Below are 25,580 nucleotides of genomic sequence, written 5' to 3' on the forward strand. Positions count from 1 at the left end.
CCTTTAGAGATATGTAAAAGCTTCCATGGAGGGAGGGAGGAAGGGAGGGAGGGTGTATTTTTAAGGGAAAGCATTAGAAAGGATTTTTTTCCTGGCTTAACTGACCCCAGACTCTAACCTTAGCCAAGCTGATAATTGAGAAAGTAAATTAATTAGCATGTATGTTCAGAACCTGCCCTGCCCCAACTTCACTGCCCCAATACTATCACACTGCACCTTCTTTTCCGTACTTCCTCAAAATTCAGTGCAATGAATCAAAGATGCTCCCAGCCTGTATCATCTGCTACCTTTAGGCACGGCAAAAATCAGCCCGACATCTTTTTGCGGTGGTTTTAGAGCACCAGTTGTCTTTGCTAAACAAGCATTTTCATTACAAAAGTCAAGAAATAAATAACAATTTCAAGAAGTTCCTGAAACCTCTATTCTAAGTCCCTTAAGTTGTAAGCTCAAGGAAGGAAACGCCTTTGTGACAGCACAGCTGTAGATTAAAAAGATTCCCAGGGCCTCCTAGCTATTCTGACTCTTGGTCTTTAGAATTATATGAATATAGGCTTAAGACCACCCAAACTCTTTCCCCCCCCCCTTTTCTTTTTTTTTGCTAAGCAGAGAGAGTGCATGCACAGGCACTGAAAAAGAGACCGTTACCCTCCTGTTGGACAACTGTAATTTTACAGTAACAAAGATCAGACAGGCAATAGTGACCTGTGATGGCAGCTGTATTTACATTACAGTCTAAAAGGGAAAGCATGCTAGTGGGGATGGTATACACACTGCATGATGCAGTGGCCTTTACCGAGATGCTTTAACCCACATGTGCAAAACCCAGTTGCAGGAATTTACGTTCCCTTCCAAAGCATACTCAGGGGTAACTGACTTTTGTGTCTCGCTTTGTAAGTATGTGGCTGATTTTGCACCTAAATCTCAACTCACTATGAGGAGATATTAACATAGTAGTACAACATGTTCTGGAGAGCCTGCGTTTGCCTGAGATTAAACAACCCTAGTTACCTCCTATTTTATCAGGATCACTGGCATGACGGTATGCTGCAAGGAAACAGGAGGACAGCACACCAGCTAAGCAGCCTCTAGTCTCCGCAGCAAGTTTATAAAATGGAAAATAAGAGCTCAAAAACCCTGATTCATTCAAGAAAGCTGAACAGCCCGTCTTTTTTCTTAGAAGAGAGAAAGGAGGTAGAAATATTTCAGATAGTGCAATTTAGTACCTTATCGAAGCTCATCTCCCTAGCAGTCCTGGGAGAGAGAAGGGGAAGTTCCTCTGAAGGTGCTTCAGAGCTGGAGCACCCCACTGATGATACAGAGACTGTAGGGACCGAGAGGCACCTGAGAGCCAAGGGCTGCACCTCGTGTACATCTAGGCTGAATTTGTACAGGGCCTAATCCAAACTGAAATTCACGATACAACCTTTTGACATTTATTTGTTTTCTAACTGATTTAGGTGTTCTTAGACTGATGTGTCAATACAGGGTCTAAACAAATAGGAACAATCAATCGCTCACTTTTTCAGCAGGAAAAAAAATCACAAACATTACTCTGTTTCTTGTGGTGTAGTTTATCTGTGCTGCTCCCATCTTTATTTATTGTTCTTTCTTCACACCATGGGTTCTTGGATAGCAAAGAAAAACAGTTCCTGTCTTCAAGAACAAAGGTTGGCAGGAAAATCAAATTAAAACCAGCAATGATATTTGCAGAAGTATAGTCAGCTAAAATAATAATCATCAGCATTGTTATTTATATTGTGGCTTCACTTCAGGTATCAAGTAGCTCACAGCCCTGTTACACTAGCACACTGAACGGAAAGGAAACAGCTATCCCAGGCATATGGAAAGCATACCTGGCCAGTATCTTCAGGTGCTGAAGCTTTAAACATATGCACGTGTCCCACTGATTCCTTTATTACCAGCTGCTTCTAATCACCTGCCAAAAGCAGGTGCTTATGTACGTCTCTGAATAACAGATGTACTATATGTTTCCTGAACCAGGGTGCAAGAGTCAAGATGTGATAGGCAGATGGGACAGGTTGGAGAAAAGAGAAAGGATGCAAGGACAAAGTTCAGATGTAGATTTAGTATATGCTTGTCGCATGGAAGACTCCAGCAGACACTTCTCAGTAGCAGTGAATCCAAATCACAACACATTTGGACATCAAGTTTTCAAAAAATTCCAGTCTGCAGGACCTGAATAAGGGCATCAGTGTAGTCAGAGCAAAAACATGTGACCACCTTGGCTCCAGATTAACATCTGCCACAGCCTTTCTTACAACTTTGGTCCAGTCACTTCACCTCTGCCTGCTTCAGCCCTGCAGCAGTGAGATCAGGCTAACAGCACCAACCTCTTGCTTGTGGGCTTGTATTAGTAAAGAAGGCATAGATAACCAGAAATACTCAGGTTGCCTGGGACTTAAAGTTGTTTAGCTTCTTCAGAGGGAAGCAGCTATCTTCACAAGCCTCTGGGAAAGAGGATAGTTACTCCAAAACGTTATTAAAGGCCTTTCCTGCTTATTCAAATGGAAGCACATACTTTTTTTCTTAAAAGGGAGATGTTACTTTTTTGAATACTGAAGGAAATTAGTTATCAGGGTCAGGGGCACTCAGTACACAAATATGCTTGCTCACACCACCTTGCATGCTCCAGTGTTTCATAATCCAACATCTTATTTTCCTTAAAAAAATAAAAAAATTCAGATTATTCATTCACTGAAGTCTTATATGAAAGCTAAAATATTTCTTAGTGCAAAATTTTCACTTTTTGGCTAACAATTTGTTTCTATGACGCATGGAAAACTGTCGTCTTCATTAGTACGAGAGCTTTTCATTGCTTCTAACTGAGATACTTCAGGCCAATCCAGCTGAGCCAGACAGGCACCAAGCTCTCAATTTGTACAATATCTCTCTCTCTCTGTACAATTTCGAGAACAACATCCTGCTGTGTCTTCCTATCTTCCACAGCATTCACCTCAATGAACTTGGGGAAGTTTTTCCCCTCAGTGATACACAGCTCCATCACACTGGTCCTGTTTTAGGTACCTGCTGTATAATCAAATCTTGCAATTCTAGCAAAATAAAATTGAAATAATGGTTAAAATGACAGTAAAGGTATGTGAGTTTCAACTGCCAAATTCTGGTCTCATCTGTAACATAGGTAAAAGCTACTGAGTTAGGGGATATTGATTCACAAGAGCCCTTCTTCCCACCTGTGCTCTCCTCCTACACAAGAGGTTGGCTATGGGGAAGGGACCAAGACAACCTGAGCTGACACACGGACCGTCTGACAATAAAAGCAGCCTTCCAGTGAGGCTCTGCCCATGTTCATCTGGACAAATGCTGGCTGCAGCCTGTAAACACAGAAAGAGCTTCAAGAGGGGGGAACAGGGAAACTGCTGCAGCTGTGTCACTGATGTAGGTAAACCCACCGCCCCACTGCCAGAAAGAACCGTTTCAGGGACTCCTTTCTACAATACTGGGAATTCCTGCAAAACTCCCATTTCTGACGTGCTGCTCGTGTGAAATAGCTGTAGTGTTTGCAAAGAAGTGATTATGAATGACTAACCGGCCGTGCATATATTTCAAGAAAACTTGGAAACAGCCTTATTGTTTTTGGAAACACATACACTTGTTCAGGGTGAACTGGCAAGGAAGTACTGTGGAAAGTTACCTAAAAACAGAGTCTGTAGTGCCACCTACTGCTTTACTCTGGATTTTACTTTCTGAATTAAGAAATAAAAAAAATAAAAAGTGCCACCCTGGAGCAGACCCAAGCTGAGGCAGTCACCCCTGACCTGATAACAACCCTCACCAGATCCCTGACAGGAAGGTGCAAGAACATTGCCACAGGACAACGTAAGAGCTAATCCTGTCTTTGCAGCATGAAAATGCCAGCCCTTCACAAAGTGCTGTTAATTTTTGCTATAATTATGCTGAATATTTCTGTTATGCACACAAATTCTAAAGCTGATTCAGACCCTTACACCTCCTTGGTTTCACCACAGACCAGCAGCAGTCAGTTCCAAAGACAAATTGTACATTGTATGAAAGCATGGTTCATTTATTTTTGAAATAATTGTGGTTTTTATTATTATTATTATTTTTAACAATGTTTAACCTTCTAATGTAATTAGAAGCCCTTGTCTTCAGCTGCTGCAAAAGACAGAGGACAATTTGCTGACCACTGGTCATTACTGTACAAATTGCCACTAGGTTCACAGCTTCCCAGCCCTTTGTACAGAATTTAAAAAGAAATGAAAAACCTTAAAGAAAAACCCTTGTGTGTTTATTTTGAACTGCCCAGCCAAATATATAGACTGTTCCTTGAATACATTTCAATATTCCTACACATAAATTCACAAAATACAGATGATTCTATAAAGCAAACAGATGCTCTGGAATTAGAAATTACAGACCAGAAAGCAAAACATGTGAAAATGCAAGGGGAAGGTTGCTTTTCTCTCCTGGCTAACAGAAAGTGTCAAATAACTATAGTTAGACTTTGCCACTCAGTACAACATATCAAAATCACCAAAGAAAACACATCCATATGTTCATAAATTCAGTCTGGATTATAGAGCTGAATATCTACAATGCCTGTATGTGTGTCTGGTCTGTTTTGGAATCCATTAATTTGGTCCTTAATTCACCACTAAAGAACTGATACAGCAAGTGTGCACGAAATATTTAATACAGGTGCCCAAAGACACATATAGTTAAACAACTGCAAGTGGTTATCACGGAAGGTTTAAACAAGGGATTTTTCCTTCCTCTACAAAGGTTAAAGGTTGGACTGATAACCTCCAAGAGATCCCTTCCAACCTAAACCGCTCTGACTCAAGCACTTGCAAGCGCAGAAGTGGACAACCAACACGAAGGTGTGATGTAGAGTACAACGGTCTGACCAGCACTTCCCATCCCAGACCAGACCTTAACAGAGTTCATACTAAGAACATTCCATGCAACAGATCTTAGGAAACTTCAGTCACCTCAATTCTTCTCAGGATGTGGAGGATATACCGCTGACATCAGTAGGACCTGAGCTCCTAAGAACCTGGGAGAAGGCAGGAACCAGGGTCTTGTAGAAGCTTCTGACCTACAGACCTACTGACAAAGCTCAGAGACACCAAGTTCACTACAGTCTCAGTGTAACAAGTTAAAGGGTGCTCAGCCACCTGGAGCACAAAACGCCACAAGGGACACAGCCCCAAGATGTCTGGAAAGCCCCCACCTGACACAGTACACTGCTCACCAGAGAAGGGTTAACTCCACGGGAAACGATTTAAATAGCCATTTTACAGAACCTTGCTAGCTTCATTACATTATACCTGTACCTTGCAAAAACTGACCTGATTCCTCCTCTTGTGCCAAATACAAGAGTCCTCCTACGCAGATTAAAGGATTTCATTGCGTAGCTAATAGGAAGTGTTCTCCATTTACCTTAACTAAAGAAATTCTGTGTGCACCTTTATAATAAACACCAAATACCGTCACTCTGCTTAGCGTCACGTGTTGGTATCTCAGGGGGATCTCGTCAGCTGCTATACATACCTGATGGGGGCAACGAAGAAGAGGGAGCCAGGCTCTTCCCACCAGTGGCCAGAGACAGGACAAGAGGCAATGGGCACAAATTGAAACACAAGCAACTTCATCTGACCACAGGAATTTATTTTTTAAACCATGAGAGCAGTCAAACACTGGAATAGGTTGTCCAGAGAGGTTGTAGAGTCTCCATCCACGGGAATATTCAAAACAACTGGACACTACCTTTGGCAACCTGTACTAGGTGGTCCTGTTCGTGCAGGGGGATTGGACTAGAGGATTTCAAGATGCGCCCCCCCCCCCCCCCTTACAAGCATTCTGTGATTCTCTGGCAACTGTGATAGGAAATTCCTGACAAGGAAAAAAAGTCTAAAAGACATTCGTGTTTTCCTTGTACATTATTGATTCAGTAAGACAACAACACTAAAAGAAGAGACTTAACTTTTACTTCCAAAAAAAAAAGTTAAGAAGAATGAGTTCCACAGTATTCAAAAGGAAAGTTTATAGTTAACTTTTCCTTAAAGAATTTGTGTTTTAAATGTAAACTCACATTAAGAAATTACATAAACATTTTGAAACAGTTTAAAGAAAATGTTTTGCTTGACTTAAGCTGATTATTTTTACTTCCTTGTTTGTCTTTTTTCAGTCAACCCACGAAAATATCAATTCATGGAAGGGGGGGGGGAGGGAGGATGGGAGGGATTCATTTCCTTAAAAAAAAAAGGAATTTAGGAAACAAAAAAGTTCTCTCTTGGCTCAAATGAAGGTTCCATTGTTTACTACCATCTGCACAGTGGCAAAATGTAACTCTTGATATCAAGAGGGAAAAGGACCATTCCTGAAGCCAGAACTCCTGCAACTCTTCAGTTTTCCCCAGTTCTTTCTGGAAGTGCCAACTCAATTAGCTGTCAGAACGATTAAACTATAATTAAGATCAGCATAAATGCAAAACTGCACACCAGATGTTATATTTGCTGAATTAACATGACTGTTTGTCTACTTATGATTGTTCTTTACCTGATCCCTTAGTACTTACAGGATAAACTTTAAAAAGAAGGGATTCACATTGAATAGTCCCTAACTAAAGTGGCATTGCATAAACTGGACGTGTTCACCTATTTTAATGGCAGGTTCTCATACAAACATTATCCTGGACTACAAAGTTGCTTTCACCTCTGTGTGTCTATCAGAAGGAATGAGACAACTATTGCTCAGTTTTAAGTAGTATTGAATTTAAAGGTCAGAAAGGGGTCTGATCAAATACAAAGAGTTTACAGTTAAGGGAGACAAACACTGTCATGAACGCCTCACTTTAATTCCATTCATATCATTTCTTTTGTGCAAAGTGTGTTAATTTTATAGCAAAGCTTCCAGAATATAAGACTTAATATATGTAAAAGTATCTTGCTGCCACGCAGGAACTAAATTTGATTCTGCATCTATTTAAAAATTGGCAGGGTACATTAATTATTTCCCCAAGAACAAGGTTTGGCCAACTATCTTTACTGCCTCTGCATAAACAAGCTTTAAGTGAGTCTGCTGAAGTGAGTCTGCAGTATGTAGGCAACAGCGTGTGTTAAGTCAGCAAGTGGCACTTAAAAAGCACGGCATCAATTCGCAGTACTCAGCAAACAGCCATGGTTTCCGTGGTGGTTATAAGGAATTTGCTTTTGAATCTGCATTAAATAGCCAAATTTTCTACATCCTGTTTGATGTAGTTCAGAAAGCATCTGTTTTGATTAACTTGAAATCAGTGCAGCACATTAACATCTCAGAGGAAATTAGGTTCATTTAATACGGATTTTAAAGCTGTGCTGCCCTTGCTCTAGTGCTGGCAGAAAGGGCTTTATATTTAGAAGTTGTGCTTCTGCAATGCCCAGCAATAGTGGAAACCATCTCCTCTGAGATTAGAACAAGATATGCTGAGCAAAGATGTTCCTTGATGTGGTGGGTAATAATTCAAGGGAGAAATTGGCCAGATGAAAAAGTGTTTGACCAGTGAATTAAATCCTGTGGGATACAAAAGGGGATCCTAAATGTGATCCTAAGTGGTGTAGTTACCCCTTCCCTGGTTTCCCTTACAAAGGTACAAGATGGTAGGAAGCTTCACAAGATGATCTTGGTTTCATGTGCTTGAGGAAAGGTGTGATATAAGACAATTCTGAGAAGAAAAGGAAATAAGCTGAAGGAAGCTGCCATGACCTTGTGAATGAGTGTCTCTTCCTGAGTTAAACTGCTTTCCAAATGCGTCCACTGGGCTGCAGCAAGCTGAAAGATGGGCTTTCTCCATCTTTAATTTTCAATTAATTTTTAAAGTTTAATTTTCTTCTGAAGAAGTTAAAAAAAAAAAAAAAAAAGCTAAAACCAGACATAAAGCTATTTGAAAACGCTGCTCCAGTATTACAGATCTTGTAATTCAGTTGCCTCACATTTCCATACTCTTTTATATGCAGGTATCTCTGGTTTGATGACAGCTCTCAAGAGGTACCATTGATTTCTGTCCCCACTCCTCTACCCCCAAACCTGTATCAAAATAGTATAGATGCACCAGTGTGAGCATCTACAGAAAATCTTCAGAAGGCTGTGCTTAATCCTGTATTTTCATTAGAGTTAAGAGTACCACAAGCACAGTTTGGAAAGTGAGGTCTAAATCAAATGCCCAAGGCTGTCTATTTGTATCAAAACTAAATTTTGATCCCCCACTTTCTCAGACCACTCTTCCACTTTTACCTACTGGATGATATCAGACTCCCATAGTTAAGATTTTCAGAGCAGCTTAAAATGACTAATGAGTTTCAGTAAAATTTGGGTGACAAGGCTCCCTCAAGCTGTTTTGCAAATCTCTCCCATGCCTTTTCAACTTTCTGAGACCAGGACTAATGTATCGTGTATTTCTTCGCATAAGGCCCAGCTCAGCAGACAGGGCTTTGATGGGGATGTTGTCCCTATTGCTGCAGTACTGATGGCTTGTCTGAGTTCTCTGATGAGCCTTAGCAGTTGGTGACATGACCAGGGTTTAAACTTCTTGCTATTGCAATCATAGTAAGGCAATTTTACAGACCTTAGTTTCATATTTCCCTTCTCATTTCAAAAAAACATCTAGTTTTCAACACAGCTCTAATGGTAACTCCACAAAACTCTGTGGTTTTGCTTTGTAGATCATTTAAGGGTTTTGTCTCAAGTTGCTCCACAGCTCTACTGTGTCAGGTCCAAACGAATCAAAAAATCTCATAGCAAAAGCTGTTTGCAACTGGTAATGCTCTTCTGGGTTCTTAGCAGAACCACCAATTTTGCCTGATGAGGTTCACTCAAAAGACTTCATTGACTTAGGCAAATCTTTCAACGTGCATGGCAGGAGTTTAAATTTTCTAATGAACCATGAAACCAGGCAAGTTTCACAGGAGCTTTTTAAGAATGCTTTTCTTAATTCTGGCTTCACATCACCTAACAATTTTGCCACCGATCTCACGATGCACAAGACCCATGGGAGAGTTGTACAAGCTGTTGATGAAAGCTACGACAACCATATTAGAATATACAGCAGGCCTGGGGAGACCAGAAGTTATTCTCCATCTTGTAAGCCAGAGCCTCAAGTGCCACTCAGAGAGCAAGAGATAAGTACTGTTCAGAGCAATACTTGATCTCCTCTAACAAAAACTAATGTGTTTTTTTGTTGTTGTTTTTATTGTAGATTGCTGATTTATCAATATTAACAATGATGCAACCGTCTTAGATACAAAGAATAGGATGTCTAGATGGAAAGAGGGCCTCCAAGTTGCCATGCATTTTTGGCATGCTCCTGAAGCAGCTTTTAAGCTCACCTTTTTTAGAAGGATTCAAAGTGACAAAAGGTAATTCAGCCACTGAAATTGGGGATCAGTGTTTTGCTATGTCACAGTGTTCTTACATAACTTAGTTACTCCATGTTCAACCTTCTCATTTTCAAAGCAACTAAGACCTCCTACCTTGCAGAGACGCTATAAAATCAAAATTATTCTCACCAAAGCTATCAAAAAACATACTGCTGGCCACTGGCCATCACGTCTGCTTTGACTGAAGTTGGAGGTTTGACCAGTTCGAAACCAGCTTTTAGTTTATCCCTGTGCTCCATGCCATAAAGAAGGGAAGTATGAGCAGAATGCTATTAGCTTTATGTTCATTTTGAAAACCAGAATACGTGTCAGCTACATCCCAGCAATGAAAGAACAATTATTTTTGTTTCTAATTGAACAGAGAAATTTGCATGCAGATACTTCCATAACAGAGCTTGGAGAGATCTTTTTGACAGAAGATCTGCTAAAGATCTGGTGTGCAACTGCCTGGCGTGCAAACGCGAGTTTGCTGCAGCTCTGAACAGCAACTTTATTTGTTCTTCTGACACCAGCTCAGCTCTTCCGGTTCTAGGGACAGCAGCTCCACCAAAGCCCAGCTCCCCCTCACTAGCCAAGTCTGGACTGATCTTAAGCTCCCCTTTTACTTCAGCTCAAACAATCTAATCTGTATTTCTTTATAGAACGATTTCAACAAACAAGCACCTATATAAAAGATAAACGCAAGAGAGAAAGCTTCTGCTCCTTTTAACGTATTAACTTTGAGGACAAAGATTAGAAACCTCTTGGTGAAACAGACTGGAGTCAATTAAGACAAAACATTCCGTGTGTATCCTCTCCTCAAGGCAATATCTGCAGCTAGTACGTAATGCAAACCATGCTAAGCAGCTATGTCTAGCCTGATTTTTGTCCAGCTACCAAGGATTCTGACTGAATTTCACCAGACAGAACTGTGCAATTTTTTTGTCCTTAGAGAGCACCCAGGGAAGTAGCACAACAAAATGCTTCCTGCTGCTGTTAAATGCACAAGGCTGTCATTTCAGCTCAGTCATCTGCACTCACATTGAGTAATCCACAAATATTTGAGCATTCTGGCAGCATAACCCCCCCAACGGTAGCGGAGTCTTTTTCTCTAAATAGTCCAAGACATTTTCATGTTTGCCTTCTCAGGCTATTGATAGTAAACTGCTTAATAGGAGAGGGCATCTGTGATGCTTTTCCTGATTTTCGATAACATCTAGAAGGCTTAAACATGGCCTTTCCTGCTCCAGTTTTTAAGGGAGGTTAACTGAGATCAGATACTTAAAGCTGAACTTAACTGAGTAAGCACACAGCCCAGGTTATGGAAAAAAGCATGTTAAAAAAAATATTTGGAACAGTTAGATATATCCAGATCAGCCGCACATGATAACTTCAGAGCATTTAAGAATCTAAATGAATGAGCCATTCCTGACCATCTTTATAGTGCTCACTGAAGACACTTATGGAATACAGGAGACCAGAGAAGAAACCTGCTAGACACCCTCACAAAACAGTAAATCAACAGGAATAAAAGCAAATTTTAGCAAAATCAGAAGATTTAGAGAGTAGGGAGAGGGAAAAGAAGGGTGAGTGGCATCTTGCAGGACACCAAATATGGGTGAAGGTGAGGTCAGTAATTTATTTTTTTTTCACATCCTCACCCATGGACATGGCAAGAATAAGGGGCTTAATTTTAAAAACAAGAGGAATTCAATTGAGAGGTCAAAGAGACTTTAAGAAGTTAAACAAGTTACATGAAGAATCTGAAATCACCTGTCACAGGAGACTTCCAGAACTCCTGATAGAATGCTTTAGGCTAATTATCTATTTGATTACCTTCCAGCCCCCGCTATCTCCCTTCTGCTCCAGCACCTCTTCTTGCTCCTCTCGCCCCTGCCATCCCATTTCATTTCTTCCCTGCCTCACAATCCCCTTCTTGCTCCATTTCTTCCCTATTCCTCAAGGGACAGGGAAAGAATCAGGTGACTGAGGTTTCTTCCAGACATACATGTCTGTGATTCTAAAATAAAAGGCATATTAGTAATAACTGAGAATGTTTATCTGCGATTTTCAAAAGAACTTGAATTCTCAATAGGATTTCAAGGAGATTTGATCTCTGACCTGCAGATATTCTCCAGAATTTCTGCTTTGGAAAAGATTACACAAATTGCACAGAAGTCATTGCAGGAGCTGGGAATAAACTGGAAAGGGTTTTTGCAAATATCCTAAAATGCATTGAGAACTCAAAGGAAAATAGGTACTGATTTCTGACACTAAAAATAACCCCAAACATTACCCCTCTGAATCAAATACATCACCACTGAAGGCCTACTAAGTATCATTCCGGTTGCCCTATGTGGTGTTTCCACTGTGATCTCATTTTGTTCTAAGGCAAAACAGGCTATGCACATTTCAGTAGTGCGTGAGTTTGTTGGCTGCTAATGAGCTCACCTTGTATCATTTTTTTTTCAAAAACTCATGACTTTATTCAGGACTGAACGTTTGCAATATAACAAACCCTTTTTAACACCATGTTCTTACCTCACCTGGGAAAAGCCACATGAAAGGAGAAGAGCTTAGCCTCAAGTCCACCAAAGGCAGCAGCATCCCACTGCCACTGAATCTGCTTCTCTACATCCACAAAGCCCACTAACTAGCCCCAATATAGCAGAAGCCTGCTGTGTTTGGATCCTCACAGAAGCACGGAACAAGAATCAAGATGCTTATCCTAAGCAGCTCAGAGCTCTGAAGTCAATAGAAGACTCCCGCTGACTTCACGTAACTCACATAAGGAATTCTGCTTCAAATGAATTAAAGTTAGAATTTGTGTTACTGTTAAGAACATTTTTCAGCATGTATTTTGCCATTGGTTAAAGTGGCCTCTAATTCTGGGGCTGTACATTTGCTTCCATTCCAACATCTCTGCTTTCAGGAGTTATTCATAACTCAGAAATGCATACATTTTGTCCAAAGTTTTCTAGCCATGAGGTAGAATTCTTAGAGATATCAGCAGTTCCTGCATTGTGCAGCTTCCATGCTCTTTTCTAGTTTGGAAAAAAACAGCATCACTGGAAAAATAACCTGTGGTCCTATAGTTTCTCTATGATAACAATGCCTGTGCACAAGGCAGCAGAACTGTCTGCACATCTGACTGTGGCATTTCTTACCTCTGAGTGCCTAACTGCAACTTCAATATTGTATTACCTTCAGTTCTTTCCATGGGATCTATTTTACAACAAACTTGCAAATGGCATATGTAACAAGTGATATCTATTGCATTTTATTATTCATCTTTTTCCACATATTGACATTTGAGATGTAACCAGGGACTCTGCACAGAATACGTCTGGCAGAAGTGGTGCGTACTGATTAATGTCCTTTCAGTGCTGATATGAAACACATGGGTTATATTAGCAAAGCGATGTATGAAATGATACATTGGAAATTACTTACCTATTCCACGAACATGACTTACCAAAGTCAGGAATGTATTAGCAATTAACTCTTATGAATGCAGGAATTATACCACTTCTTTCTGGGAAAAGGGTGGCATTATCAAATACCAATAGGCTGTAATGGGTCAATCCTAAAATCTAATAGGTAAATGGCCGTGATGGTACAGTAGCAAAGTTATATATGCAACTAGTAAATTAAAACAGAGGGGTATTATTATTCCTGTTCATTTCAACAACTTGAAGTTATTTCTTCTTCAAATTTAGACTATGACTGAAAAAAGAATCCCTATAAAAGTCCTTAGGTATATGCTTAACTCCTATTAAAATCAACATCCCACTGAAACTGTTAAGCATGTGCTCAAATATTTTCCTGAACCTGGCCAGTGGGTACTTACCTGCCAAAGTTCTATTTTCTTTATTGATACAATATTAACTCCACTATGCTGTGGACACAAATATTAGCCAAAATTATTAACTTCTGGATTTCTTGGCCTTAAAAAAAAAAAAGAATCTGGTGTTGCTAGAAGACTTATCATTAAACCAACATATTAAATTTCTCTGACAGTAAAATCTATCTATAGACATACAGTAACAACAAATTAACCTCAATCTGACATGAATGAAAACAGTTTCTAAGTGGTTATAGTTCCTAAAGCAGAATCTATATGCAATAAATATAATTATTTCACTGAAATTGTTAGCATATGTTTTCCTTTTGCAACAGACATGTTCGCTGTACCATCTTTGTTGTATTGATATGTTCTTTAGTAGCCCATTCTGTGCCTTTATCCTTGATTTAAATTTATCATGACACATTTTTAAACAATAGCAGGAAACCTCACTTATGACTTTAATTATAAAATGGTGTTATAAAATTATATCCACATTTTACTTTTGGCAGTTGGCAATCCTCATTTAACATAAATAACCCTTCTTGGCCTCAGCAGTTCTCTTTGGTTGATTTCAATGCTTACTGTATGTAATTGATATAAAAACACAAGGTTTAGGAAGCAGTTATTGGAACTTGTTAAAAGAAGTAGTCAAGTTCATAAACGCAGTCATTTTGCTATGTTACATGCCAAGAGAATTAATAATATACATTTGGGAATAAGGGAGAAATTCTGGCTTTTTAAAGAAAGACTGATGTAACTACAGTATTCCACTCCTATGTTAATTGTTTGGCTCACAAATCCACGGCTTTGTTTCTCTTCCACTCACAGCTGCTTCCAATAATCTTCTGAAAACTGACACACAGACACATTCACATTATATACAGACATATTTCTAACTACACATATACACTAATACCCAAATAATTCTGTTGCTCTGTATTTGCTCTTGTTCTTCAAGACATTAACCTTACTTCATAAAAAGAAAAAAAGAATCACATCAGAAGAGGGTGCCCGCAGAAGACTGAAGTTTAGCAATACTGGAGATGAAGCTACTTCAAGTCATTTCCTAAAGGGAATTCCCAAGCAGTTCGCACAAAGGGGCTGATTTTCAATTGAAGACTCCTGAAGTTGCACAAAGTCATCTTTGTCTATCTCACTTTTGCACTCTGACAGCACTGGCACATGAACCAGCAGGAGTTATTTGTCTGCTGGAGCTGTTAAGCAACTCCAAAGCTGAATCCTCTGATGCACAATGGCCACACAAATGTATGAAAAATCACCTGTACATAATTCAGAGACAGAATGTCATCTGAAAAGCTGAAGCTTAACATTCAAATACGACACCTTCTCAACTTCTATTTGATCATCACATAGCATTCCTGACAGGATTAAAGATGAGCATGAAATTAAAGGATCTGGATGAAGTACAGGCAAAACCAGAGACTGATTCTCAACAGTGCTGGGCCCGCCATAATTTTCACTGAGCTGATGGGAGCCACTTGTTGCCCTTCACTTTTTAAAACAAATCACTTTTAGTTAGGCCCCACTTTAAGTTCTGCCATCTGCCAAGGACTCAACTTCAAGAGTTCTAAATAATTTAAGCAAATGAGAAAGAATCTCAAAACACTGAAGGTTTTTTTAAGCTTCCTTTTGGCGGGTTTACCTCATACCCCAAATAAAAATCAGTTAAGACCAAAGAAGTGGACTTTGAGCTTTTTACATCAGGATCCACCAGCTCAGACCACACAAGAGCAGTGCATCCCTCAAGCCAAATCACACGACAGGACGGAGCCATAGCACAGGAGTGCGTGGAGAGCTGGAGATGTGTGATACCACAGCATGTCACTAACTAGTGCCAGGCAGGGACGGCTGGAGCAGAGGCAGCTGGGCAACTCAGGAGAGCTGAGATGCTTCAAATGTGGGTGCTGCCAGCAGTACAATTGGAGAGCTAGACAGAGGGGCCAGATGTGCAAGTCTCACACACAAAAAGAGAAAATAGATCTGCAAGACAAAGCTAAAGAAAATAAGTAAATGAATCTTCCAGTTACAAGCCGTTACCTCAGAAGACAGACTCAGCTTTAGGCATATGAAAGGGGCATACATTTTTCCTGCCTCCTCCAATATCCCTACACAGTCAGCTGTTATTAGACATCCAAAATACAGTGTAGTTGATACTTGCTCTGTCAATGGCATAAATACCTAGCAGTCATATACAGGCCAGGCTCTGAGGCTCTATCACAGTGCCTCCTATCCCCTGCTAGTGAACAGGGAGAACACACCAATACCATCAACAAATACAAGAAATATCTCTTCTGTAATGTGCCACTTCCTAACAGTGTTGGAAGAAAGAGTCAGCCTGTGCCCTCGGCCACTTACTAAACCACTCAGCCAGGACAGCCCGAGGACACTGGAATTTCAAGAACTTCTTGCATCCTCCCTTCTTCTTAACTGCGGAAGGCTGGCCACAACCCAGTCCCTGTTACAGAATAAAGTGCACTAAGTAAATCAGTCCTGGGACTTCTGATTCTTCTCTGTCAGAGGTTGAAATGGATGTTGTAGTTCAGTGAAAGCTTGTCCCTAGTCGACTGAGACCCCCTGACTTGAGCTGGGCACTACCCCTGAGAGAGGCAACAGATCAGCCCTGCTACTTGTGAGGAAAAAAGGAGCCCTAAATGTAGTGGCTCCCACCCTAAAGCCAGCACAAGAGCAGCTGACACCTCTTCAGTTTAAGTAGTCAAGGGTGCCCTTTCTTCCTTGGGCATCTGCAAGTTTGTGCAGGAGTTAAAAGCAAACCTGAGAAAACACAGCGTGAGGGAACACGTCGCTCTTGCCTGCCTGCCAGGCTCTGAGGTTTAGCTGAGGAGGCTGCACATCATAGCATGCCCCCTCTCCCACAGATGGTACAGTGTTTCTGAATAAATAGGAAGCAGACTGCACCTAGCAGTGGAAGGAATTACTTCAGAGGATGCTGAGACTCACAGGGCTTTCACATTTCCCAACATAAACTATGATTTTGGTATTTCTGTTGGAAAGGGGGTGTTCAGCAAAGGGGGCAGTCCTTCCTCCTCACACTGGTACTACATACAGCATTAATATTGTAAACTTAGAATGAGATGATACTTTGTGGCACTTGAGGTTTTGCAGACCTTTTGAACTTCTGGGAGGGAGGAAGAAGCAAAAAGGGAAGTTACAAAGGATGAAGTTCACCACATCTTCCCTTATAAACCTGTTATTTCCTTTCCCACGAAGGAGATTCAGATTTTTTCAGTTCACCATCATATTTTTCTGCATGAAGGCTTATCTCCAATACTTGGTCCAGATATACTTCTGAGGTGAAGCCCTGCTCCAAACAGTCACAGTGCCACTGAAATCAGTGCTACCAGTCTATGCCTGCCTCTGTGCTTAGCAAGGCTGGGGGGGAACAATCTCCTCCGAGGAATTCACACATCATTTCACAGAGGTCAATTTTAAAAATCAGATCAATTTAACAACTGGCTTTAGCAGCATTCAGGAGGCATCAGGCCGTGAAATCCCAAGAGAGAACTAGCACATCAGAAAAGCAACATTTAGGCAGCTACATTTCTCATTTAAAAGCTGATCCCATGCAAATGTAAAAAAGAAGTGGCATCACAGCTGAGACACTTAGGTTTCCTGACTTAACCAACAACTGAAATCAAAACCCAAAGCCACATCCTCAGCTAATACAAATATGGTACAACTGAGGCTGATAGAGCAAGGCCTGCTGAGCACATCCCAGCCCTGCTGCAGCCCTTTGCAGCAGCATGGAGGCAGACTGACTCCCCAGATGCACTGGAAAAGAGATCAGCATTGCTCTCTTTGCACACTCGGGATAGGAGGCTATGGGTTGGGTTTTGCAGTGCCATCAGGGCACTTCCATTCACATACCCACTAGAAACCAAATAATGGAGGGTGGTAGGCATTAGAAGTGCTGAAGGAAAAGCAGGATACAGAGCACATTCCCTGGTTCACTATCAAAAGTTGAACCCTCCTTGTTGGCTCAACACAGTCTCAGAAGTCAAACACTGGAACCGAAGTCAGCTCAAGACCTTCTCCCGTCTTAACTTTACAACTTATGAGGGAATTAAATGACTGTTCTACTATAGCGAGCATTGGAGATTTTTAAAGCATTGATTATTTTTCATGTTATTGTCATTTAGCAAGTATTTTAAGAAATGAACAAAAAATTTACATATTGGCTTAATCTCTGTTTGTACCCTCAGAGGGGGTGTGGAGCTTTCAGGGTTGGTTGGTTTGCTCACTCTTGGGAAAGATGACGTTTACACACCTTAAGAGCCTCCAAAATTACAGGAGCCACCTCCTAGAGGAGACACTTGACTGGACATACGCTCTCAGTTCAGATTACAGCTAACTACACATAACCATGGGCTGCCTTCCAGGTTCACCAGCACCTCACAGCACCCACACTGTTGTGGACGTGATTTAAAGCTGCTCTGTGTCTGCCAGGACTCCCATTTCTGCTACTGGCCCAACAAAGATTCCTTTACATTAAAAGGCTGATTCTCTCTAACTGTTCCCTAGCTCCCACCTCCACACCAGGTATCAGTGAATGGCTGAAGAGATTTTTTTTTTTCTCTAAACCTTCTGCGACAGCGCTAGCCCACTGCTGCCATCGAGAGGTAACTCCCACTTTTCTCCACCACTTCTGTTTCTGGGGTTTTAAACGGCAAAGCAACAGAGAATATTTTCTGGAGAAATTTATTGAACAATAGTGTCCTCTGCTGGCAGGAACCAGACTCCGTTTGTAGTGTTCAATTGCAGTTACCTTCCCCGTGCTTTTGGGGACATGATCATGAATAAGTCACTAAATTATTTGAACAGGAAGCCAAAAATAGAAGAAAAAGCAACACTATAACAAAGTGCTATTTGGATAGTCTTGGTTTACCTCTGATGGGGACAGAGGTCAGGGTACGCTTGACACAAACTTCCAGTGACAGAAAATAAATTTGAATATGATTAAAGATTCAGCCTATCTGGCTTTATGCCCCAGTGAACAGGGCAGCAACTTGGAAACGGGATCCAGATTCTCTTCTCAGCCTGCCTGCTAGTCTTCTGTATGTCTTCAGGCAAATCAGGTCTCCTCCATCTGTTTGGATTTTGGAAGCATCAGAAGAGTGAAGACATTGTTCGTCCAACTAGATGCTACCACTAAAAGGAGCTGAAGTAATTCTTTCAATAGCACACAAATAACAGGGGAATCCAGGATTTACTGACAAGTGTTACACACATTAAGACTCAATTTTCAGAGTATTCAGGTTCCAAAAGAAGCATACAGTCCCCTACCTGACCTGGGTGCTCCCTGGAGCTCCAGTAACAACGTACCTCCTATTAATCCTCTGTAAAAACAAGGGAGTTGACAGCTGATTTGTTTGGTTCCACCACGTCCCTAAGTGCTGATTCTAAAGAACCTATGTTTCGGTAACACTTCCCTAAAAACCTACTCAATTCTCAAAATAAAAACCAGTATAGCTAAGTTCACGACTACCGTACCAGATTGCTTCTGGAAACAGGAAAAAGAGCAGCCAGAGGGAAAATCTCCATTTCCATTCTTGGCAGGCAGCTGGTTGTTGTCCCTTGTACTCCTTCTGCGCCTCAAAGGGCGGTCACACCAATCATACATGAAACAAAGCTCTTGTATCCCAATTACCATCAGCAAAAACAAGCATTGTTTTTCATTCCAGTTAGTTTTAGGATCTACCCATACTCCTAACAGCACATAATGACATGTTTTTCCCATTCACTGAGCTTGACAATTCCGTTGAAATCCAGGAAGGTAAAAGAATTTATCCAACACATTTAGAAAAACTGAAAAAACTTTGGGGCTCAGATTCACTTTGTCACATCCCTAGAGATTCTGTGTGTTTGCTCTTTCTTTCCAGCTACACAGCCTAGCCCAAGAAAAAGCCATTACTGTCCCAATAAACTTTTTTCCTTGATATCCGTGGACTACTGCAGCTACGCCATGACTACTACAAGGGTTTTTCCAACTTTCTTCAGCAGCCAATGGAAGGAGTCAGCGAGAGAAACCTCCAACACCTGCAAAATGACTACTTTGTTGCTTAAGAAAGCAGAAGCCGGGCTGGGGATAAGAGGACTGTGAATCAGCGCAATGCTTCAAAATTGGCAGATTTCAAGTGTCACAACGATGGTATTTTGGCAAGGACCCGAGAAAGCCATGCTGTAAGGTCGCATGAGACGAAGTGATCAACATAAAGTGAGCAAATTTCATAGTGAATAAAAGCAGAACTATTTCTAATGATCCTTTAGCTTAGTCACCAATTCTATTTATATGCTTTAAGGGAGCATAAATATTTTTATCTTCTCTCAGGACACAAAGAGTTTTCCTGTTTCTATATAAAGAAGTCATTTTGGACAGATCAAAACAATAAAGGCACAGAACTCCTGGATGACAGATGCCAGGATGTTAGTAACCATAAATGGTTTTCAAATATGGCCCCATCACCATCCCCCACAGTAGCCCTTTCAAGTGGGAATTACAAATTGCTTACTCGGAGAGGAAATTTCAAACAGGCCACTTATCAAAAAGTGCCAAATAAACCTGTCATTGGGATAGAAGTTACAAACCATTCCTAAACTCTGCAGACATTTCCTGAGCCTGTGAACTCTGATCTTGGCTTCTAATAAACATGACATCAGCTCCCCAGTACTGCAGACACAAGACACATGACCCACCACTATGTTATCGCTTCCTCTGCAGTTTCTTCTAGGATCTGTTCTAAAGCACAACATCAATGGAAGACTTTCTGCTCGTTTCAAAATTGGTTTTGGATCAGGTCCTTAAAGGGAGGTCAGAACAAGCACAGCATGGTATCAGTATGCGAGCTACAAATATTATTGCAAGTATCCACTTAAAAGCAATACTGATTCTGAGACATTTGAGGAGTTTTCCAGGTATTGAATTAGTAAGTAGGTTAAGACAAGACTCCTGCTGCTGTCAAGAATTTATTAACTGCTAACCTCTCATCCTAGAAACATAACTGAGCTCTTAAAAACCTCTGATTAAACATTTATATACTGGATGGCTACTGAATAACATCTCAAAAAATGCTAAGAATCATTCCAATATGCTAGAAGACTTCAAGCACTGGAAAGACAGTTGCCTTAATTTCCAGAAAAATTTTAGGGGGTGATTAAGATAGCTAATGCTCTATGGTGTGCTTTTTCCATGTAGGTGCTTCCTTTGCAGCTAAGTTTCTATTTTTGAAATTAAAGTTGGAAAAAATAGTTTTAAAGTAGAAGTTTATCTCTGGGCTGGAAACCTGACCAAGTTTCCCTACATGTAGCCCCGCTTGCAAGCAAGACAGGCCATCAACTCAATAAGCTAAGGTGTCAATAAGCACAGAACTAGGGCTCTCCGGAAAGTAACTTAAAAATAATACATATTAACAAAGTAAGATACTTGTAAAGACTATGAAATACTGATCCAGAAATGGAGCCTCTACTCCTGCCTAAAGAGCAGACATTTCTCTCATACTTGGGTATTCCTAAAACAATTCCAGATCAAACTTGCGACAGAGCTGGCAGGGTACAATGTGCAATGAGTAAGAAATTCTTGTTAACATCTCCACAAGCCACCAGGAATCCACACCTATACTAAGTTACAGCAGACAGACCCAGAAAGCTCTCCAGAGTCCCGGGAGCATGACTGCCTGTTTTTCATTTCTGCATTTTTCTTCCATGCTTATCCAGGTAGAACCTGCCAGCCCTAAAACGAGGAAAGCCCCGTTGGTCTGCAGAGGTCAGGCAGGAGGGCTAGCAGCTCCATAAAGCAAACTGACCACCACCAGCTCTAGCTAACCATGAAGCAGATGAATGTAAATAGTATTCCAGCACAAAGCTGTAAAAGCACCCTCAAGTCCTGGCAGCCTTGGTATGCAGCTCGCCTGCTGGCTATGACACGTTTTGCTCTTTTCTCATGGCAGGATACCGCCTGCCATTCCCTGGGACACTACAAGGAGGTCACAGCACAATAGATATGCAAGGAGACCTATGTATGTACTGCTGCCACAGGATCAAACTGGTCCTCAGCAATCTGCAAAGCTCAAAGCCCCACTGCAAGAAGGGGGAAGCTCCTGCTTGCTTCTGAAATGGACAAAAAACCTGCAGGTTTCGGGCAGGTGGATTTCACTCCAGGAAGAGTTTCTTAGGAAAAAGGAAAAACTCAAGACTCCTGGCTTCTGTACACTGAGGATCAAAAGAGATTATCCAGTTTACATTATCTGGAGTTTTAGCCTTCTAGTTTCCAGCTGTAGAAACGCAGGGATCTCCCCAGTAATAAAAAGGACTGGCTATTTTACACCAACATCACAAAGCCACAGCACTTTAGCAGAAATGCAAAGAGCAAATGATGAAACTGGACTGCCAGGGAAGGGACCGTGCGGAGCAGGGGCTTACTGGAGGCAGGGGTTAGTCAGAACAGCCAGGCAAAGCCGTGCTCTTGCTCAGGGAGCCAAGTGGTCCTTAATGACCAGGAAAAATTTGGTGCTTTGGTTTTAATGAGTCACGGAGCAGCGCGGTACCTCCTACCAACATGCTGCAGCATTCATACCCAGAAGGAAGTGTGTCAGCTCTTGAGTCATGCAGCTCTGACAGATTGGCTGTCGCCAATCTAAATACAAACTATGCCCAGCCCTGTTCAGTCCTGACATTACCGTAGCCCAAGGTTAAGCTCATCTCCCAAGAGCTTTCTAAAATAAAAACCTTTCTGGTTACAAACAAGTATGATTTCCAAACCCAAGCTACTGAGACCATGTTGGAAAGCCCAGCAATTTCCCCGCACACACATTTAGCCTCCCAACATCAAAGAGCCTGCAACACAACCTGCCGAAGTGGCTGAGAGCAGAGCCGACTGGCCGTTTAAGAGCAAACTAATAGAGGAGTGGGACTTGTGCTTTTACACTACTGACCTACATTTGCAAATCCCCGGAGGTAATTTAGTCCGGCCTATAAAAACGAAGAGCTATAAAGCCAGCTATATTAAGTTGTTATGCAACAGAAAGCACAGCTGCACTGAACAAAAACAACCTCCAAGAGGAGCAAACAAAAGCCATGAAGTTCCGTGTAGGAAAGACTAATATATTTCAACTAACAAAAGACAACTTTTAATTAACTTGTTCTCATTGAGAGCAGAGATAATTAAATTACAGAAACAACCACATTAGTGTAATCAGTTTACAAGAACCCACGTACAGACAAAGGATTTTTCAAGATTCATCTATAAGGAGAAAAAAAAGCTTCGTTTAAACTGCTTTCTTTCTTCCTTTGTTACATGCACTCATGTGCTTTCTTTTAAAGGAAAGAAGATCCTAACTCCAATTCAGTTTAATCAAATCCTTGAAAGGCTACCACAACTTCTGAGCCTGTTCTTCGGATATTTTCTATTTTTGAGATTATTTTTCTTTTATTCATGCAATTACTCAGGGATCTCACCTTTCACTTCAGCTAGGTATCTCCCCCATCCTTTCAGTTGCACAGTAAGACTGACAACATGACTTGAATGCATCACGAGGGCTCAGAATGTCAAATAAAAAAAAAGTATCAAAAAAACTAGTTCTGCCCACTTTCATTAAAGCCAGCATATTAGGGCACGAGTTAATTTTTGGAAGGATGCAGCTCAATGACTTAAGATCTTCAGGGCTTGATAATGGGGGTCTTCCCAATCACTTCACAAGTGAATACATTTATTTGGATTACCTCATCTCTATCAAATCAGGAGGGATCTGCACTGCTTGAGCTGCAGTATCCTTTAGCCAAAAAAAAAAAACAAAAAAACAGTCCACCTTTCCAGTATCAGCCACAGTAAAAGTAACTCAGAACTTGATCCCTGACAGTCCAGCAAGAAGCTCATATCAGGCTAAAGCACAAAGGAACACCTTCAATGGGACCATTCGTATCCTTAAGTTAAGCATCTGTTGAAGTACTTGGAAAACTGATCCGAAATACCCTTATCTTACCCTTAGGAAAAAAAGAGCTTGTGTTAACAGAAGCTCTGGCAAGGAAAAGAGAATCTACTGCTGGTGTCCTTCTTGAGGTCTTCCTGAACACCAGTTACAGGCACTCAGAGCAGAGGTCCTTCAAGAGCAGCCACAAAAACCATGCACGCGCCTCCTGGTATGGATGATTGATGGGTGACAGGAAGGAAGCATTTTCCACCTAAAGCAATGGAATTATTCTGGAATAGCATCTGCAAGCTTGTAATAGCCCAAACAGAGACTGGCACAACCACCAGCTCCTTTTGCCCTTAATAAACTCCACACAAAAACATGAATGACAGAGCTGACAGCACCACATCCTTCCTGCATCCATGTTTTTCTGCCCACAAGTTCTCCTGCCATCTGTATCATACAGCTGCACTGATTGTTTTTATTTTTTTTTAATCCCAAATACCCTCACTGCAGTTTTCTCCTAGCAATTTAAGGCCTCTTCTGGGGGTAGGTTTTGTACGAACAGCAAATTCTACTTTTCGGTTTAAGAGGTCAAAAAGCATCATAAGACTCCACACAGTTTACAGTCAAGTGGAGGTTATGTATATAAGCTTTCTTTTCCCCTAACGTGGTGTTCATTTCCTCCACAAGATGGCTCACATTATTTCACAAACAAGCAATAGCTAGTGTTCACCAAACCCTGAATGTGATGCCAAACAGAAACCTTCAGCACTTGCTGAGACCAAAGCTCTAGTTAAGTGGAAAGAAATATCATCCTTTGCATTCCTCTGGCATAGGAAAGCAGACATACCATCACGGATCTCACTTCTACCATAAGGCAAGTGCAAGCAAGAAACCCAGGCAGGAAGAGCAAACTTTCCACAGAATCCTAAACAGGAAGGATGTCATCCGTCCTAAAAATTAATCATGTAGATGTGTACTTAAGGCTGTTTCACCCCATGTCTGTCCCATTCTCCTTTAGCAGCAGGTGGCACGGCATATGTCATCAGCTAACATGACTAAGAAGGCCACCAGACATCCCATTCCTATGCTGCAGTTATCAGCATTTCCCATGCTGCAGTCACATTCCCGAGTCCAGTGTCCCCTGTTAACAAGGCTGCAGTGGCACCTGCTGGTCACATCCCAGCAAGGCAGGCGGTACTTTTGGCTGCTTCAAAAGTTTCTCATATGACAGAAGGGCATGAGTTTTTCAGACTTCTTTTAATTTTTTGTTGTTTTCACTGTTAAGTTGCTTTGGAAACTTTTTTAGAAAAAATAAATACATACAATCAAGGTCAGTGTCACGACAATTCACATGCATCTATATTGATGTTTATTAAAGTTCATACCAACTCTAACTCCTAAAAGATTGCATTAGGATAGAAAACTGGTACCTACACATCCTCAGTTATCCCATCCTCCATAGGGAAGGCAGGCATAAGTATCTTCAGCCCTGGTCAGCAAATTTGCCAAGAAAATTTCATTGAAATTCTTTAGACAGAAAGTTATCCATCTCCCTTCCACCAAATCAAGTGCTTAAGAAGTAGCTTCTGGTTTGTGTAATATATAAACTTTTATTACTATTTTATCAGAGCGCATGCATGTATGCATGGCTATGAAGACACACAAACCTAGCCGTTCCAGCAACAAGTTATTTCAATTCTCATACAAACCTCTGATGGTAACCACAGCTGTAGTTTGATTTTCCTTTGTTCTCCTTCCTTCCTACAAACCTCAGTTCCCTAGGCAAGGCACACATACGACACTGCACCTCAACCAGTATTCACTTGGTTCAGTCACGTCTTCTCATTACGAGGCAGAGCACAGAATGCTATTCCAGATGATCTTGAAGGTCTTTTCCAACCTTAATGATTCTATTGCAGATAGCGTTGATCCCTCTTCCAAGGAGCCCCGCCTATATTTAAAATACACACACCACAAGAATGATCCGAGCCACATACTGCAACGTGGTAAGACTTGTATTTAGAAGAAAAGTTAATTTACAACTGAGTTCCCGTCAATGGAAAAAACCTTCCTGGGTTTCCCCATGAAAGAAGGGAAAAATAGTTCAACCAATTGAGTCAAGCTCTATGGACCGCGCGATGGGGAAGCCACCACAGAACTGCTTTCCTGCAGGGCAATGACATATTGCAGCTGACTCATCAGCAACCAGAGCAATAAAAAAAAAACTCAGGAGTATGAATGTATCGCTCCGACCAACCCCCAGCTACCAGCAGCATAACTGGAGTCAGGGCTATTTGATGCCTGGATTAGCCAGGCTGCTGAGGCCAGCAAGGCTGATTATTTCCAGCAACTCAGCTGGGACGTTTGGACCTCCCTTAGTATTTGTTTACC

General features: G+C 41.2%; 1 long non-coding RNA gene across 1 annotated transcript in view; it reads right to left on the minus strand.

Moving 5' to 3' along the window:
* The window catches only part of LOC118251106 (uncharacterized), a 50,760-nt gene extending 27,889 nt beyond the window's left edge, over positions 1–22,871 (minus strand). The window contains exon 1 of the long non-coding RNA XR_004779660.2: positions 22,732–22,871. This is a non-coding gene — a long non-coding RNA (uncharacterized LOC118251106). The remainder of the gene's footprint in view (positions 1–22,731) is intronic.
* Positions 22,872–25,580: the final 2,709 nt, after the last annotated feature.

This window comes from Cygnus atratus, chromosome 3 (genome assembly GCF_013377495.2).
Source record: "Cygnus atratus isolate AKBS03 ecotype Queensland, Australia chromosome 3, CAtr_DNAZoo_HiC_assembly, whole genome shotgun sequence".
In the NCBI taxonomy this organism is placed as follows: Eukaryota; Metazoa; Chordata; class Aves; order Anseriformes; family Anatidae; genus Cygnus; species Cygnus atratus.